General features: G+C 36.8%; 2 protein-coding genes across 3 annotated transcripts in view; one reads left to right on the top strand and one right to left on the bottom strand.

Annotated features, from left to right (window-relative positions):
- Positions 1-255: 255 nt before the first annotated feature.
- Positions 256-18,216, bottom strand: part of LOC126768022 (collagen alpha chain CG42342) — a 264,733-nt gene continuing 246,772 nt past the window's right edge. The window contains exon 15 of one of the 2 annotated variants that reach the window (XM_050485878.1): positions 256-577. The gene's annotated coding sequence lies outside the window, so the exon portion shown is untranslated. Of the gene's footprint in view, positions 578-846; positions 932-18,216 lie in introns of those variants that run through there. The other variant, XM_050485879.1, reaches the window with a different exon arrangement.
- The window catches only part of LOC126768028 (calexcitin-1), a 30,424-nt gene continuing 23,132 nt past the window's right edge, over positions 10,925-18,216 (top strand). Inside the window, exon 1 of the mRNA XM_050485889.1 lies at positions 10,925-11,082. The gene's annotated coding sequence lies outside the window, so the exon portion shown is untranslated. The remainder of the gene's footprint in view (positions 11,083-18,216) is intronic.

The following is an 18,216-nucleotide window of genomic DNA, read 5'->3' as shown; positions in this document are numbered from 1 at the left end:
TGTACCCTCCATGATCCAATATTTGTAAATAACAGTCGGACTTAAAAGTTCGTATCGTTTGAAAAAGAAGAATATGTAGAATTCATTAGAAATCTCATGATTTGGGAGAACAAGAAAGAGTACCTGTGATTTAAGTATGCCCATCCGTCGGTATACAAGGTCTGTCGCAAAAGAAACAGAACTTTTTAAATATAACTGTTTCTGGTGGCGCCACCTATTGGTGGGTATATGAAATAAAAAGTTTGATTTCTTGTTGATATTTCGTAAAAATTTTAAGACAATTGGATAACTACAATCGATGTTATCGATAAAAAAGTGACAGCAGCATTTGGTCATCGGTCGTAAAATGCAACGAGCAAATATTAAATTTTGTTTTAAACTTGGGAAAACGTTTACTGAAACATTTCATATGATGAAAAAAGTTTATGGTGATCAGTGCCTATCCCGTAGTAAGCGATTCTAAGAAGGTCGTGAGGACCTCTGTGACGATCAGAAGTCGGTCGTCTTCAGAAGTCAATATAAAGGCTGATTTGTTTTTACGATTCCGAGGGTATTGTACACCGAGAGTTCGTCCCACCTGGCCAAACGATTAATACTGTGTTTTACCTTGGTGTTATGAAGCGTCTTTTGTCACGCATTCGTCGTGCTCGACCACAATACCGTGAGGCAGGGTCCTGGCGCCTGTTGCAGGATAATGCGCCGTGTCATCGGTCGACGCTTGTCACTGATTTTTTGACAAAAAACTCCATATTAACCATTAATCACTCATCCTACTCTCCTCATCCTACTCTCCTGATCTGGCACCCTGTGATTTTTATCTATTTAGAAAACTTCATTTGCCCATGAAAGGACACTGGTTTCAGGACATTTCAGCTATTTAAAAGGCGACGACTGATATTCTCAAGAGCATTCCGAAAAATGACCTTAAACACTCATTTGAAATGCTAATTGACCGGGCTAAACGCTGTATCGAAGCACAAGGAAACTACTTTGAATAAAAAAATATAACTTTTGAAAAATATTAATTTTTTGTTGTTTTTTTAAATAGTCCTATTTCTTTTGCGACAGACCTTGTATATGCGAAAAGTCCAGCTTTTTTTGAGATATCGAACCTAAATTTTGCACACATTCTTTTCTCCAAGATCGGACTGTTATAATATAAGGATGCCATTCAAACTGACTATTCCCCAGGAAACAGATCACCATAAGGGATATTTTTTCATTATTAAGTAATTGTAATTTAACTTCAATATACCAAAACTTGAAATGCCATTCTTATAAACCGATTTTCTGACAGCTGTAAAATTGATTTATTCCAAGCGGTACCAAATGATACTCTTCAAGTGCAAACATCAATCACAAGAAGACTGAACCGAGTCAATTTTGCCATTGCCGAAGACACAGTTCGAGCATGACCTGGGCATCGTCTGACGGTCTTTATTTTAAATGCTTGGTATCGGATCATTGACACGCCCAAAAACGTTGTTCATCAAAAAGAATGCAACCAGGTAAGCTAGAAAACCAAAATTCAACATGAGTGGTTATATAGCGAAGGAACATATGTTGCCCCTCACACTAATAAATTTAATATATACGTTGTTGTGTGTGTCGATTTTTAAAATTGATAAAAATATCGAACAAGGAATTTCGTGTGCGAAAACGTTAGAAATGTTGGAAAATTTTTACTCTGATTCAAAACTAAAGTCTACGAGTGGTCCAAAGCTTTCAAAGACGGTCGAGAGATTGTTGCAGACATGGCTCGTTCTGGACGACCTTCGACTTTTTCAACTTATGAAAATATGTAATACTTTTACCACTAAATCGAGTCGTATGTCTTCAGTAGCACGTTCCATATTGACTTCTAAAGCTTGAAGAGAGTATGGTTTATTGCTAAAGACCAATCACTCCAAGAATCCCCATAAGAAGTAGTCTAATGGTGTTAAATCTTAACTTCTTGGAGGCCATTCAATGTCACAATTTCTTGAAAGAATTGAATCTTCAAACTTTTCTCGCAATAATTCGGTTGTTTCACGTGCCGTGTGGCACGTAGCCCGTCTTGGAACCAAATGTTTTCAAGAATTGCGGCCATTAAAAGTTGATTATCATCGATCAATACCGCTCTCTATTGGCAGTAGTGGTGTCACCGGCTTCATTTCAGTACGGACCGATGATTTCACTAGACCAAAAACCACACCAGTCTGTCAATTTCGGTGAAAGTAATGCTTCATGAATAATTTGGGATTTTCGTCGCACCAGGATCGACAGATTTGTTTATTTAAGACACCACTCGGATGAAAGTGAGCCTCTTCGGGGAAGCTGATTTTCTGAAAATCTTAATCGTGATCATTTTCAAGTTATTTCACAGTAAAATCAGCAAATTCACGACGTTTACGGTGGTTCAATGACTTTACTTTCCTAGTGAGAACAATTTTATGCGGATGCAAGCCAAATCCTTTCTAAAAAACTGCTTGGAATCGACCAATTGCGATCTTTAGCAACACTTACCTAAACGGCAGCAATATTTTCATTATGTCTGATTTGGCACTTGAACATTATGAGAAAATATGCGTTCGACATTTTCAACAATTGGACGAATAGCGATCACAGGGGCACGATTATTACGACCATAAAATGGCAAACGCTCACGAAAAGTTGCAATAAGCTGATTTTGATAAAAAATTGAAGAATTTGTAAACGTCATTCTTGCGTATTTCTTTCTAGGACGAAATTGACTGAATACAATAGAAAAAAAATCATGACATACAATATTAAAAATGACCGAAGGGACACTTTGAAATCATATCATCTCTATTGAAAAACCTGTTATATATATGCATAGATGATATGAACCCTAAAATCCAAATAAAATAAATCACATATCCCCTTCCTTTAATATTGGAAAAACTTCTGTGTGAATTAGGTTAGATATAATTAATTAATTTTTCTCGAGATTGAAAAGAGCAAACAATTCCTCTAAGCAATTAACAGCATTATACATACGTACAAATATGCATGTGTATATCTGTATAGTGATTGCGGTTGGGGGACTTGTCAAGGCTGCAGTTAGTTGAATATAGAAGTGACGTTGCATCTTTCTGGCTGATAAATCTACGCTTAAAAATTTTCTAGAATTTACTCAAGTCTGATAAATTACGAATTCTTCGTCTGCTCACGAGCGGAGCGGGTTGAGTGGCTTGCACCAGAACAAAAAGTAAACAGACAAACTACAAAGTTGCAAGTAATCACGTCAATCCTGTCGTGAAACCAATATATGACGCGCAATTACGGCAAACAGAAGAATCGGAAGGACACAGCCACAAACTTCGGCGGGAAAAGATTTGCGTTAAATGCTGCAAGGCGATAAAGAAAAGGAACGATTGGTGGATATGGAAGAGAGAAGGAGACGAAAGGAAGTTTCACATACACACGATGGCGGTTTAAAGTCATGCACACACACATACATAGAATCATGTGTGCGCATGCAGCTGAAAAGCAAATGTGGAGGATTTTGTTGAGGAATAATAATAAATTAGTTGCACGTATGGGACCGAGCGAAGGCATACGCTCACTTACCCAACACATGACTCTCAACACAGGTGCGCACACACATTTGTGTGTATTTACGCGTGTATTTGGGCGAACGTAAACACCGCTAGCGCGTCGCGCCACCGCCGCGGCATGCAACGCGAGCAAGTTGACACACAAGTGGAAGATTTTGCGCTCACAGCATTAACCATTTCCAAATACAAACACAACCACACATACACTGCGCGCCACATGCAACAGAAGCGCTGGAAATTGTAGTGCGCGCGACTGTGATTGTGTCTGTGGCAACGGCTGATTTAATCCTTTGAAAGATGAGCGAAATGAAAACAATAGAAATCCCAGCGAAATTCAGCTAAAGCGCACATCATGCAACGAAATTGTAGTTGCAGCACGTGAGCGGTGCGTCTGGCGTGCAAGCCGTGCAACAGCGCGCCCGTTAAGCCACCGCGCACGCAAGTGGCAGAGGTGGAGTGCCATAAGTGCCACTAGCGCGGGCTGTGGGTGGCCACAAATGAGCGCAAAAAGCGTGCCAAGCAGAACACAAATTCGAAATGAAATGCAATGAAACGGTAAAAAGAATGTGGTAACAACTGAAACAACAGTAGTAGAATTTCTAATTTAGAATAGACGAAGCGAAAAAGCGAACAGACGAAGGGACGCTCCGACGCCACCCTTGAGTGGCAAGTGAGACCTGAACGAAGATGGCGTGGCAGCAGCGCTGCGCGTCCACCTGCCCACTTGTCCACCTGCTGGCTGATTGCAGCAACACAGCTTTGCGAAGAATACCTGGAGAAGGACAACGGCAAAAAACAGACAGGATTAGTAAAAAGAGGGGCGTCAACTGAATGCCGACAAGGCTTCACGAAGATAAATGCACTGCCTATTTCAACAATTGCTAGCGCCTCGACCGCCTTTTGCTCGACTACCTTCGCCATGGCGCGGTCTAAGTCATTCGCAAATTCTAAATTTCTGCTGCGCGCCAGTCCAGTTGTTGGCTGCCAAGTCTAATAAAGTTGTCAGGACTTTTTCTCGCTTTGCGCATTGTTAGACGTTGCATGCCACAATTATCACTGTGGCAAGGTAAGCATTGGTTATTGTTATTGCTGTTTTCCTTGTGATGCGGCTCGAATCGGCAAGTGTGTGTGTGTGTGGGTGCTTAAGCTTTGCATTGTTACTCGCAGCGTGGCGTGCAACAATCAAAAACTGCTAGAAAAACAAAAATGGAAATTCTAGCAAGCGCAGCGGGAGCTTAGAGTAGTAGGCATCCAAAGTAAATGAGTGTAAGTGTGTGTGTGTATGTTCATGTCGATATGTGCGAGTTTCTTTTGCGTGCTGAAGGCGCTGCTGCTAACGGCAAAATATTAATGAAATTAAAATGAATCGCCTTGGAAATCATTTTTTTTTCAGTGCAGCTTTCTTTGACTTAAACTCTCTACACATGCCGTTATTTGGTAGATTTACGTTAATGCAAGTCACCAACGAACAGGGTATATAATTTTATCACGGTTTCGTTCAAAAAGTTTTAAGGGGCCGCAACTCTGTAGGTATTAATGTTGCCAGACTAAAATCTGCAAAGATAATTACTGAAGGGATGATATCTAGCTATGGCCGTTGGCCTTAAGGGTTTCTTGAAGAACGACGAGGAAATAATCAGCTCGCTTATATTCCATATAAAGTTTTTTCTCAAATTCAAATTCTTTCAAATAAAAGTTAGATACGTTAGATTAAAATCAATACAAATATATGTTTATAGTTGGGTGTTCCATGAACCTTGCGACCTATTTGTGTCATTCATTTTATTCTTATAACGATCTCTCTGTAAGGTAGAAAAATTGACAAGACCGCGACCATGCAGCGTTTTCAGCGAACACATTGGAATTCTTAATTAAAATTTTTCGTTTTTGATTTTGATTTTAAATTTGACGGTTTATGATCATTACTTGAAAAATATGTCTGAGAAGGTTTTGTGAAAATTTCAGGCCACACGGTCCACTCGTTTCGGATGAATGTACCTCGTCGACCAACGCGTTCAGAAACTCTTTCACGGAAGAACTTAATATATGTACATTGAATATACAAGCAAAAAAAAAAAAGTTTTGAAATGTGAGTCCACTTTAATATATGACCATCAAATGCCCCCTCCCCTCATATGTACAATAAATTAAGATTACCTTCAGACCGCGTGTATCAGTCATTATGAGAGATGTGTTAATAAAGTTCGGAGAGGATGTTAAAACCCTAATCCCTACATGCCGAATATACATTGCGATTGAAATTGTAATTAAATTTTTCGGGTAAATGATGTTTCAAAAAAATTTATTTTGCTAAATTGGTAGGACTGTCCTTAATTACTATTCCAAATATGAGCGCGCTCTGTCAACCAATTTGGAACAGCAGTTATTTAAGGCGGTACCCCTTAGTAGTGCGTTGTGATTTTTATAACGGAACGTTTGCGAAATCGGTGAGAATGTTGCACGTTACGGTGATTCCGTTTTACCAAAAACACAAGCATGCAAAGGCTTCAGAGACGGTCGAGAGATCTATGATTGCAAGAGAACTCAACATCTTTCGCGAGTCCGTTCGAATGATTTTGGTGGATATTGTGGCGTTCTTGACATGGGTTTATGAGTTTGACATGCAAACAAGTCAACAATCAAACAAACTAGCCGAAACTAAAAAAAAAAAAACCCCAAAGTCGCTCAAATTCAAGGTGATGCTCATTGTTGTTTTTGATATTCGTGGTTTGGTGCATCATGAATTGGATCCGGAGAGACAGAAGGTCATTAAGGAGTTCTATTTGGGCGTATTGAGGCGCTTGCATGAGAACATTCGTCGAAAGCGTCTGGAATTGTGATAGAACAATTCATGGATTTTACACGATGATAGCACCATCGCATCGAGCCACGATTGTGATCGAATTTAAAGCCAAAAATGCGAATAATACTTTCGATCAACCACCGTATTCACCAGATTTGGCTCCGTGTGATTTTTTCTTGTTTCCCAAACTGAAATTGCCGCTCCGTGGAACCCGTTTTCAGTCGATCGAAGAGTTAAAAGAAAATGCGCTGAAGAAGCTGAAGACCACCCAAAGGGTGCTTATGAAAAGTGTTTCGAGGACTGAAAAAACTATTGGCATTAGTGTTTTAGATCTGGTGGGGATTACTTTGAGGCGACAAAATAAATATTAATGAATAATTAAAAAATGTTTGTTCTTTTTACAATTTCCGGGTACTTTTTTATCACAATTTAGAAATAGACATCCCGTTAAGTTTTTGATTCCCGTTAGTATATTTTGTTTTTCAAATTGCAATGTTTAAATTAATTTCCTATTGGATCGATTAAGAAAAAGAATCGAAGCCCAATTATATTAAGTTGTAGAATATTATAATTTCTAATTTTTTTAATATTTTTTTATTATTAAACAGAATAAACTATTTAAGTTAGCGCTGGATTATCAAAGGATTTAAAGGAATCAATAACAGCAGAAGCCATTTCGATGGCCGCTCATGACAATTCCGAATAGACCTGTTAACGGTACTTTTTACTCTCGCAAACGCTGCCGCAATGCTAGAATTTTTCGGCATAGCCGTGTGTGGAATGTGTGTCAATGCCATTTTTATTATCCCGTTTTTGAGGTGCCATCTGCAAGCGCGGAAGCAAATAACTGAACATGCAAACACTCATACACGCACATACAAGGGCAGCAAGAACTTGAGCTCAGGTGTGGGCGTTGCTTTTGAAGAGCTGGAAAAATATTGCGATACAGAGATAAGCTCAACAAACTACAACCGAAAATGTGCATTTGTAAGCGCATATAAATGGCTGATAAACCAGCATGAGCAGCATGTACATATATATGTACATATGTAGCTAAATAAATTTTAGCTGCTCTGGCTCATGAGCACATTTTTGAACTTATCGCTTTTTTATTTATATTTTATTTAGTTTAATTTTTTGTTTACCCTTAAGACTAAAACTTCGGTGTTAACAAATGCAAATTTTAATTAGTGAAAGTAATGCGAAGAAATAAGCCAAATACTTTAATTTCATTTCAATAAACGCTGCCTTTGTATGCAAGTGCTGCAAGTTGAAAGCAATCAGGGCTTATTGAAAACTAATAAGCCCAAAAAGCGGAACGAAACATTGGTCTGAAACCAAAATAAGTGAACTGCAGAAAATGGTCATCTGCAATCAGTAGCAGCGTTCAAGGCGCCACAGCCAGCTGCATAACAGGATAACTTGGCATGGCGGTGGCAGCGCAGCCCAGCAGCGCCGTTGCCGCCAACATTGTGAAGCGAAACGAAACGAAAACAGAATACACGTGCTCGACACGACATAGCCAAGTTGTTTACAAAATTTTACTGTTATGCTGCAACAAAGCAACGACGAGAGCGTAGGCGGACCGGCAAGAGCGCGAATGAGCGCTCAACGTCTCTTGCAGCAAATCGGAAGGCATTTCACACACATCTTCCTGGGCATAAACATAAGTGTGCATGTGCGACTGTAAGTTTGCTGCAAACCCTTTTATGATCACACTCTCCGCGCTGCTGCCGCATAATCATTCTGCATGTTGCTTTAACATTGAGTTGCAAAATGATTGCAAACTTGCAGCAGTCGCCTTCCATGCCCCGCAGCGGCTTGCCTGTCGCAAGCATGAAATTAATTGTTAACATGGGAATGTGCAGGGCTGCACTTAAGCAAGGTCAGCCAAATTCCTCTGGTTAGCTGCGCTGATTGTATCTTACAAAGACATTTGTCAGCGGTTTGTGTCAAGTTTACACCACTGTACTTGCAGCATATACAAGTACTTACCACTTGAAGCAAATAGTAAATTAAATATGGCAGAATAAGCAGAGGATTTAAAAAATATGCATATTGCAGAGAATTTTTGTCAAAGGCACTGGATAAGCATGCTTAATAGGGATCACCTTTTTACTAGGATAGTAATTTGATCTTGCGCGAGAAGTTCAATTTCTAACATTGCAGCAGATAAAGTTATAAACTTGGGCATCAAGATTTCTTGAAATTGGAAGGAATGTTTTTAAAAATAAAGCTCTATCGTGTGAACCAACAGAACTTAAAATTTCTAATTTTTAATATTTTAAAAATATTTTTAAAATACATATTCAAAATATTTTTGAAATATTCAAAATATTTTTAAAATATTCAAAAATTAAAAACGAATTTTGAAAAAATGGTGAAGACACGGCTGTTTGGCACTTCCATTTTAAAGGACTCATAACTTCATGTTTTCTAGTGGTTTTGTGTGCTCTTGAATGATACTAAACGTGAATACTAAAAATATTATTTGTTTCGTTTCGGGACTGTGGCCTGGAATACTTCTTAAGAGTTCTGAACCTTTAGGGGGTTATTTGGGTTTCCTCGGGTAAAAAACGGACTTTTTTCAACAATTTTTTTTCACATATAAAAAATGAAATATTTTGTTAATATTTTTTATTGTTACAAATATACACTATTACCAAAAAAATTCTAAAATTTTTCGAAAAAAAATATTTTAACATCGGCCAGGATCATCTAAAGTGAGAAAATAATTATTTTAGTTAAACCTTAACTTAGAACTTGGAAGAAAGAAAAAAAACTGAAAATTGGATTTTTGGCAGACATATTTTTTTTCAGTGAACATTTCGTGACACTTTTTTTTCAAATAGTTGTAACCGAAAAAATCCCTCGTCCACGTCTACAAGAATTGTATATCAAAGACCTGCGTAAAATTTCATGAAGATCGGTTGAGTAGTTCTCGAGAAACTCAACCAACCGACTTCAAAAACACAGTTTCGAAAAAAAACGCGTTTAAAGACCGCGCAGTTAGTCAAGCTAGCCTCGAGCGCACAAGTTCACAAGGCTGTATATTCCAAACTATTACTCGGATCTGCTTGAAAATTTAAGATAATATTCTAGAGGTGTTGTAGAATTCAATAAGACAATAAAAAAATTATTTTTTTTTAAACCCGTAAACTCATGTAACCCCTTTCGGTCGCGTAAATCCGGATTAACTGAGCACTTATTTGGATCCAAATTTGTAGGTGGCAGACGGCAGCTATGCGAGTTTGAAACTCTCGTAAAAAGCTGATTGTTCATTTTTATATATGTCATATATATCATTTTTATAATATTTTCAATGAAACTGAATACAAGATCTTATTTTTTTATTGAAAATGTGAAAAACAGTCAGTGTTGCTTGTTTTTCATTCACAATAGATTAGAATTGGCCATTTTTAACAAAGTTGCCAAGGAAAATGCAGCTGACTCTCAGAAATCTTGAGGATTAAATGGGAGTTAGCAACGGAGTTATCTTCACTAACACCAGAATTAATCCGGATTATTTCAGTTAACGCTGCCATCTGTCAATGCTATTAAAAACGTAAAATCTGATATTTTTTTATTTCCCTTGTAGGATGAAATCTTATATTAAGGCATGTCCGCACTTTCAAAAATCTGGACAATTATACATGTGTAAAAAATCTTTCACCTCTGTAAACTCCGACTCTTATTGCTTGTATGCTTAAACTTGAAGTTTGAAGCCTCTTTATAACGACAGTAAGAAATTTTGTGTATAATGGCTTAAAAATATTTGTGAATTGAATTTAAAGATAGCCAAAACCAGATTTGTAAGACAATAACTTGGATACCTTGGTAGAACTGTCGTGAGTGCGATTAAGAGTAAGAGTAAGCGCAGCCAATGCAAGTAATCCAAATCAAACGAGATCTAAGCAGTACTTCCAAGCAAAACTTCTAAAATTAAAAGCGAAGCAGCGAGCAATGCAAATTAGAAATTAAACCAGTTGGCCGAAATGGCGAATTACCGCAAAAAAGCGAATGCACGTGGTTAAGCGCTCGCCACACACTCCCCCGCCAACGGCGCTGCACTGAGTTTCCAGTCCAGCGGTGCTGATTTGACAGAGATGACAACAAACACTGAGTCGGCAAACAAAAAGGCATGCGATTACACACACACACACACACAAACATGCACGCTCCCATATTTGCATTGATATTTTTGCAGCAACAACAGAGCAAATACAAACGAATGTTTACTTGGCAGCGAAACAACGGAATCGGCTGCGGCAATGGGATGAACCAAACGAAATGCCGCAATCGGAGCGACGATAAGATAGCGTCGGCTGCGCGATAACAAAAGCAGCGTCGAGGCGAAATGATGCCGGCGTCGCAGTGCCGCAGCGCAACTGTGAGAATGGAACAAGAATCCCAGCAGCTGAGCACCCACCCCACCGCACGAGCAACGCGCTGCCAACGGCATCCACCAACACGAACGCACAGCGACCGAGACGGTCGAGCGCAACGCCAGCCAATTGGACGTATAAAAGCAACAGCCCGTGCATGTGGCAATATCACAAACGTTTCGCACGCGCAACCAGCCACAAGCAACTTGCAACAGTCGCAGTCGCAGTCAGCCAACCGAAGGCACAGTGTTCTAACGAAAATCCGTTGATTTCCAAACTAAAAGCCGCAGGAGTAGCAAAATTTCACTTAATTGCGGTAGCGATTAATAATTTGGTGAGTGAGTGCGAAGCATAACTTTGAAATCTGTTTGTATGGCACAAAGTAGAGTTAAAGAATTGAAATAAATACGAAATGCCCAAGGTAAAAACGCACAGTGACATGGCGAATGAACAAGCGAACTTTTGGTGCACAAAGAATGCTCGGCCGTGAAAGAGCGCTTTCTGTCTGAGTAATTTTTCACAGTTTAGATTTTTTTTTTTTTTTTTAAAACTCGTAATTTTGCAAATGGACGAAACAATTGTGGCAACTGAAAAGTGCTAGCTGCAAGACAGACTATTGTGCCGAGCTCGCTGCCTTTCTTTGTGCCGCCAAAGTTTCAGTGAGAATTTTTGAAAAACGACTTGCCCCGCTGAAGGTGAAACAGTTGCGAAGCAATTTGTGTTGCCGCAAATTAAATGGACATTAAAGTGCAAACACAGGCATACCGATAAAAATTTGTCGACGCTGGGCATGTGCCATATAAATCTACATATAAATATAGTAAAATAAAGCCCAATTTGTGGCGGCCACACAATATTCGGCTCCAAATTAAGATGAAGTGGACAGGAAAAGTTTCATGGTGATTAAGGAATTTTCTTGGATATTTATGTGTACACATATATATGTACATATCAGCACTTTACTGTGTGTTTGCAGCACCTAGGGTGTGGCTAATTAATATTGTGTCGCATGTAGCTAAGAAGTGTTAGCAAGAACTTCGCAATTAAGACAGCCAAAATACTTGCAAAAAATGCCGTTTGGCGTTTCAAGAAATATTAAGTGAATAATGTTTGAAAAGAGTAGGCTTCTCTTGAAGAATACGGAAGTAGGACATTGGCTTGCTCCAGGTATTGAAACTTGCATTTGATTTTTAACTGAAAATCAGGTAGTCATATTTAAGATCAATATACACAGTCTTCAAGAATTGTATCTCAAAGACCTGTGTAAAATTTCATGAAGATCGGTTGAGTAGTTTTCGAGAAAAACGCATTCAAAGCCGGCGCACTTAGCCTAGTTAGCCTCGAGCACACAAGTTCTCAAGGCCTAACTCCGAAACTATTACTCGGATCAACTTGAAAGTTTAGGACAATATTCTAGAGGTGTTGTAGAATTCATTAAAGCATTAAAAAAAATTCAATTTTTTTGAAACTCGTAAACCCGTAAACCCATGTAAGGTCTTAGGAAACGTCACCATAAAAAACTATGAAACTATTATGTACTATATTTGGTACAACTTCGTTCAGTAGTTCACAAGTGCAACATAACCTCTAAGTTCCTAAATAAAAAGGTTATTTTTCTCTGAATTTATTTGTAGAAGAACGTTTCTGAATGCAACCAAATCACTATTTTTACAAAAAATCGCTCATTTTAAATTTTTTATGAATTCTTTATTTTCCTTTGTAAAATAAAAATAAAATTTATTCGAATATATATGTATGAAAACGCAATCCATAATTCAACAAATGTGTTTGTGTGGCGCCAAAGTATAAAGTCAGCATTTTTCACTGAAAAATTTATGAGATTTAATTATGACTGTATTATGTTATTAATACAATGAAATAATAAATATTAAATTTTAAAATGAGTTTTCCCTTGGACTTGGCCAAATTCGCAATTGAATTGTCAATTTCAAGTAAAAAAGTATTTTTTGTATTTTCAAACAAAGAAATGGAGTGAATCAAACCTGTTGGGAGTTGTTGAACTTTCGTAAAGCTTGTGATTTCCTATAAAATGTGATTTAGAAGGAGAGTTAGCTGCACTTAGCAACTGGGTTCTTTATCTCGTTTCACGTTGTTTGTCCGCGATGGACTCCTAAACTACTAAACCGATTTTAGCAAAATTTAGCACACTGTGTCCAGTTTGAAGCAACTTAGAAGATAGGATAGTCAAAAGAATTCATAAATAAGAAATACAGTGAAAGCTGTATTAAATAGACGCTCCATTAAACGGACAACTGCTCTTCCAAGAACTTCCGTTCTGAACAGAAAGTCTGGCTCGCCAATGTCTGTTTATGGGAGATTTACCTGTATATATTTTTAAACATACGCACGTATTCATAATCCCCAAAAAAGTATATGTAATACAATTGAACTTCCATCACTCAAATGCCTATAACTCGAAGTTTTCCATAACTCGAAGTCGTTGAATTAGCAATAGAAATCAAATTGCATACAATTTTCCTGCCATAACTCGAAGTATTTTGTGGATTATGTTGATCCGAGTTAGGAAAGTTCAACTACAATTATAATTTTGAGTAAATGCCAAATCTTAAGAGCCATTTTCTCAATGTTTGGTAAGCAGCCATTTGTCAGTTAAGTTCTGGTAAACTTAACCAAGATTCCTTCTTTCGGTAAAGATCTTTTTTTTTTTTTGATTAGAACTGATAGATGCTGTCAACCTTACTGAGAAAACAGCTTTAAATTTCCATTGACATTTATTTGTATGAACATATTGAAAATTAAACCTCAAGTTCAATCCCCTGGATTCTTATGCCGACAAAAGCGTTTTCCCCTTCATTCGTAAATGACTTTCACTTTAGTGAAGGTTTATTATATGAATAATAGTATAAAATGTATACCACAGCAACGCGTGGACGGATCCACTAGTTTCTTTACAATTTTGTATTTAAATTCAGTTGCGTTTTATGAGTGAGCTTTTGTAACAATATTTGAAACAGAATTTTACTTTTCTGGTGTCAAAGATTTTACTTTTGTTTAATTAGTTCAAATTCAGTTTGCACACAAAGACTAAGAGTAACAGTTGTATATTATCAAAAGGGCCTCAGAGTGTTGTGAAATACTCTTTCATTCTCACGGACTTGTTTTAACGGAAGAAAATGTCTGACATTTTTAAACTCATTTTTAAAAGCTACCACAAATTGGCGAAACCAAAGAAGAAAATTAAGTGAAGTCAAAGCAGCCGCATTACAAAATTATGCAAGCTAAAGAATAAAAAATACTGACCAACATTTTTATTACTGTTATATCTGAGGGCAATCTCATCCAAAGCAACTATGTTTTCTGTACCATCACTACAGTTATGTTTTTAAGTGGAAATTTTTAGCTTTACAACATGCGTTCGTTTGCTTTTATTTTGCCATTTGTTTTCTCAACATATAAAGCAAAAGCTGCAGGCGTTTACCCACCCAAACGCGGGTCCACGCTTCTATTTTCCTAGCTATGCGCTTGACCATCTGTCTGCGCCTTCACGGCACTGTGTCTGCAACGACATTTAGTTGCTTAGAATTTGAAAATGTGAAAACTTTGCGCAAATGCACACAATTAAACACGAAACCACAAATGAACAACAATTGCAACCACCGCCAATTAAACAGACATACCTGCCGGTGCACACACACATTTGCACGAGAGCTATGTGCCTTTGGCGATGGGGTAATGCAACAAAGAAAAGTCAAATCCAAACAAATAAACAGTTGAGTGATGTGTAAATGAGGAAAGTAAATTGTTGTTGTTGTCTCTCGATTTGGTTGCCATAACAGTATTGAAATGGAAACGAATTAAGCAGCAGCTTCAAAGTAAATACCAGCGGATTCAGTCAACAATGGCGGTTGTAATTGCTCGATGTCACTTTCACACATATATGTATAATATATATATACGAGCCTATATATGCCACTTTGTCACATTACATTTGCATTTCAAGCACTCAAATGCTCACGGTGTGTTATGAAAATTACAGTTTTATTGTGATACTTTTTTTGCTAAATTACTTTGATGCTTGAAAAGTGAAAAGTTAATATGAAAAAGCCTCACTTCATTTATATACCTTTTATGCAAACTTTTATAGGCGCGCCAGCCACTCGAACGGCATGTAGTGTCGTACAAATGACAAGGATGCACGCGAGCTTCAATGGTTTCACACTGCGTATACGCGACATTAATGCCATGTAAATTTATGCATGTTGATTTTGCTCGCGCTGACTCGCTGTCTCATTGTGCTTGACAAACACTTTGATTTCTTCATATGCTGGCAGTGCACACATTCACATAAGCGTTCTAAATGCCGTTTCCATTTAACTGCCGTCTTTGTTTTGCGGAAAGCGGTGGCGTATGAGTGATTTCAATCGCGATAAAGCGCCACATTTGAGCGTTGACAGACACTCAACGACGGCATGATGAAGAAATTGAGCTCTCAATGCATAAGAAAAGTAATTTCAAGTTTGATTGACTATGAAGCGCAGCGATTTCCTCGTTTATCACCCACTTCTTATTGATTAATAATGTTGATTTTGTGCAGAAAATTATTAATAAATAAAAAATAATTACGCATTAACTGTTGACTGACTTGATGGATTTGCTGAGCTTTTGCTGTGTAATGAAGCAAAGTAGTGGGATCGTTTGGAAAAATTTTGCTTGTAAATTTGGTTAAAGTTCAGAAATTCATAAAGTGTTTATGAAATAGTGCAGGAACAAAGTGGACGTTTACTATAATTTGTTTACCTCTTGAAAAAAAAGCACAAAAAATAATAGTGTAGAAGGTTAGTAAGTCATATTTGAGTTGGAATTTTATCGCATAGATTTTCTTACGTCAAATTGTGAGGAGAAAAAATTAGATACAGTTCAATATAACTTCCGCACTAGATACCACCGGGTATTATCTGCATTAGGACGTTTTTCAAAACTTTTATACAATCAGTATGTCCTTCCGCAATATATGAAAGACATTTTATGCAATCAGTAAGTGGGATTCTATAAATTATTGCTTAAAAGTGTATGAATCCAAAAAACAGTCTATTAAGAAATAATTTAGTGATAAAGTTCTTCAGCTTTTATCTTGATGATATAGCTTTTTAATGTAATTTATTATCAAAACCCTCATTTATAAAATATTCAGTGCAACTACTATATGTATAGAAAATATGATTTAAGATTATTTTCTCGTGTAGTTACTTCAACAGAGACGGTAAATTTAGGCTTTCGATTAAGCTTTTATTATTTTTAAGGGGCATACCTATTGCCAGAGCTTAAAAAAACGAGTTTTGGGAACTGAAGAACTCATGTTTGAAAAAAATAAAAAAAAATTTCGGGATCTCTAACGGCGCTAAAAAAAAGCTACCTTGCTACATTGATTATGACCTTTTTCGTGGATGAAGCTTAGTAAAAAATCTCACTGGAAGAGCCAAAAAAGACTGATAGGTCTTGTGTTAAAATTATCTACAATTATTACGCAAAAAATCTTTCATTTATTTAACAAATCGTCACCTGAAATGCAAAACAACCTATCACCGAAGAATTCGAAATCGAGTTCTTTTATTGCTCACGATTCACTACGTCATTTTATACATGCAATATCGTAAAATTTCAAGCTCCCGCTCACAGATATAACCAATGTATTGGTTACCATTTTATAACCAAAACCTAAATTTTGTTTCAATATAAGTGGTTTCTATTATATCCTTCGCCTATAAACTTATTTAAAGTGATGTTACGTTATTTTGCATGTTAAGTGACGAAATTCGCTTAACAAAAAAAAAAAATTGTACGAATTTTCTCATATTTATTACCTATTGACTAAGAATTGAGCGTTACATGAAACACAATTTTTTTTCTTTAAGTGAGCTTCGTCATGTTTTTTTGTAAGATATTTGATTAAAGTTAATTGTTGTTAAAGCCTTATATGCAAATTTGCGCTAATTAATAACAAAATCTGAGTTGCAGCGAAACCAGTTTTTGTAACTTTCTTTTTGTCAGCTGACAACAGCAATGACTTTATAGGTCAAAATAATAATACAAGGCCACCATAAGCAATGCTGTGACTCACACGGAGTGACAAATGTGGCTGCAAAAAATACTAATAATAAATAAGATAAAGCTCGTAAATAAACACATCAGTAACATTTGAACGAGTTTGTACAGCGGCTTACCACAGCTTATTAATAAATAAGCGAGCAGCTTTTTTACGCAATTCTCTGCACTTTAGACATTTCTTTTGCTTATTCGAGTGAAATATGCCGCTTTGTTGACATATTCCTTAATTATAATTATTCTTTTGATATTATGTGCTTATTAAAGCGTATCAAAAGCTTTGAATTAAATATTTTGCTTGCTTTAATGTGAGTGCAATGAATATTTCGGCAACTCTCTCGAGGTGGAAACAAAAATCAGTAATTAAATATGATAAAATGTAAAAGTATAAACGAAATCTGTTCATAAAACCTAAATGACGTGCTTATAGTGGCGCTAAAACCGGACTCTTAATCACAAACTTACCGCATTTTCTCTGACTTTAAAGTTTTCGTTAGACTGTTTTGCAATATTTTGATCGTTGACTAGAAGTTTTTAGAATCACAAGGGACTGGTCATAGTAAAATCTCCCTGAAACATAGCCCTACCAGCGACTTATGAGCTTTTTCAATATAAAGCAAGACTTTACCTAAATTTTACTTAAGAAAGCTCAGTGGCTTTCAGAGCTTGGTAACTCTGCCTATAAGTTTATGCCAAAATATATTTACATGATTTTTCTTAAATTTCAGAATATTTAGCATAACCAGTTCGGACAATGAACTCAGTTTCTGCTTACCGAAACAAGTAATTTTTGCATGTCTTAGGTACATTTGTTTATAGGTATGTGTATATAAGATGAATACTTTATTGGATACATAAGGATTGGTGCTTTTTTATTTGATTTCGTTAAATTTGAAAAAACACAATTTAAATTTTGATTTGGGTGCGTAATTTTTAGTGAGCTAAGCATGTTGCAGCATTGAGATGACATAAATAATTGACAGTGAAGGATTCCGGTATAGTCTCTTCTAATTTCCATGAAGTTTTCGAGTCATTACTAATTATCCGCACAAATAATCCTACAGTTTTGTCGGCTTCTGAACCACTTTGGATTGCTTTAAGAACCTCCTTCAAACAAAATTTGTACACGAAGAATATAAAGAGAAAATAAAGCTTAATAAAGTTTTCCGATCAGCTTGGCTTTTATTAGTTCAGAGCTTTGCATGAGCTTTACACACAAGAAGAATAACACACATCATATTTATTATAGCCAAAACCTTGTAAACGCCAGCTAAATATGTATGTATGTTAACTTAAAATGTCAAAACTTTCATAGCAGGGATAGCAATGCAAAATTTTTGATCTAAATTTCGTCAGTTGGCACATTCCAAACGCTCTTCCGTGC

Source organism: Bactrocera neohumeralis, chromosome 2 (genome assembly GCF_024586455.1).
Source record: "Bactrocera neohumeralis isolate Rockhampton chromosome 2, APGP_CSIRO_Bneo_wtdbg2-racon-allhic-juicebox.fasta_v2, whole genome shotgun sequence".
Classification (NCBI taxonomy): Eukaryota; Metazoa; Arthropoda; class Insecta; order Diptera; family Tephritidae; genus Bactrocera; species Bactrocera neohumeralis.
The sequence above is the reverse complement of the archived record's forward strand: the minus strand, read 5'-3'. Positions and strand labels throughout refer to the sequence as shown.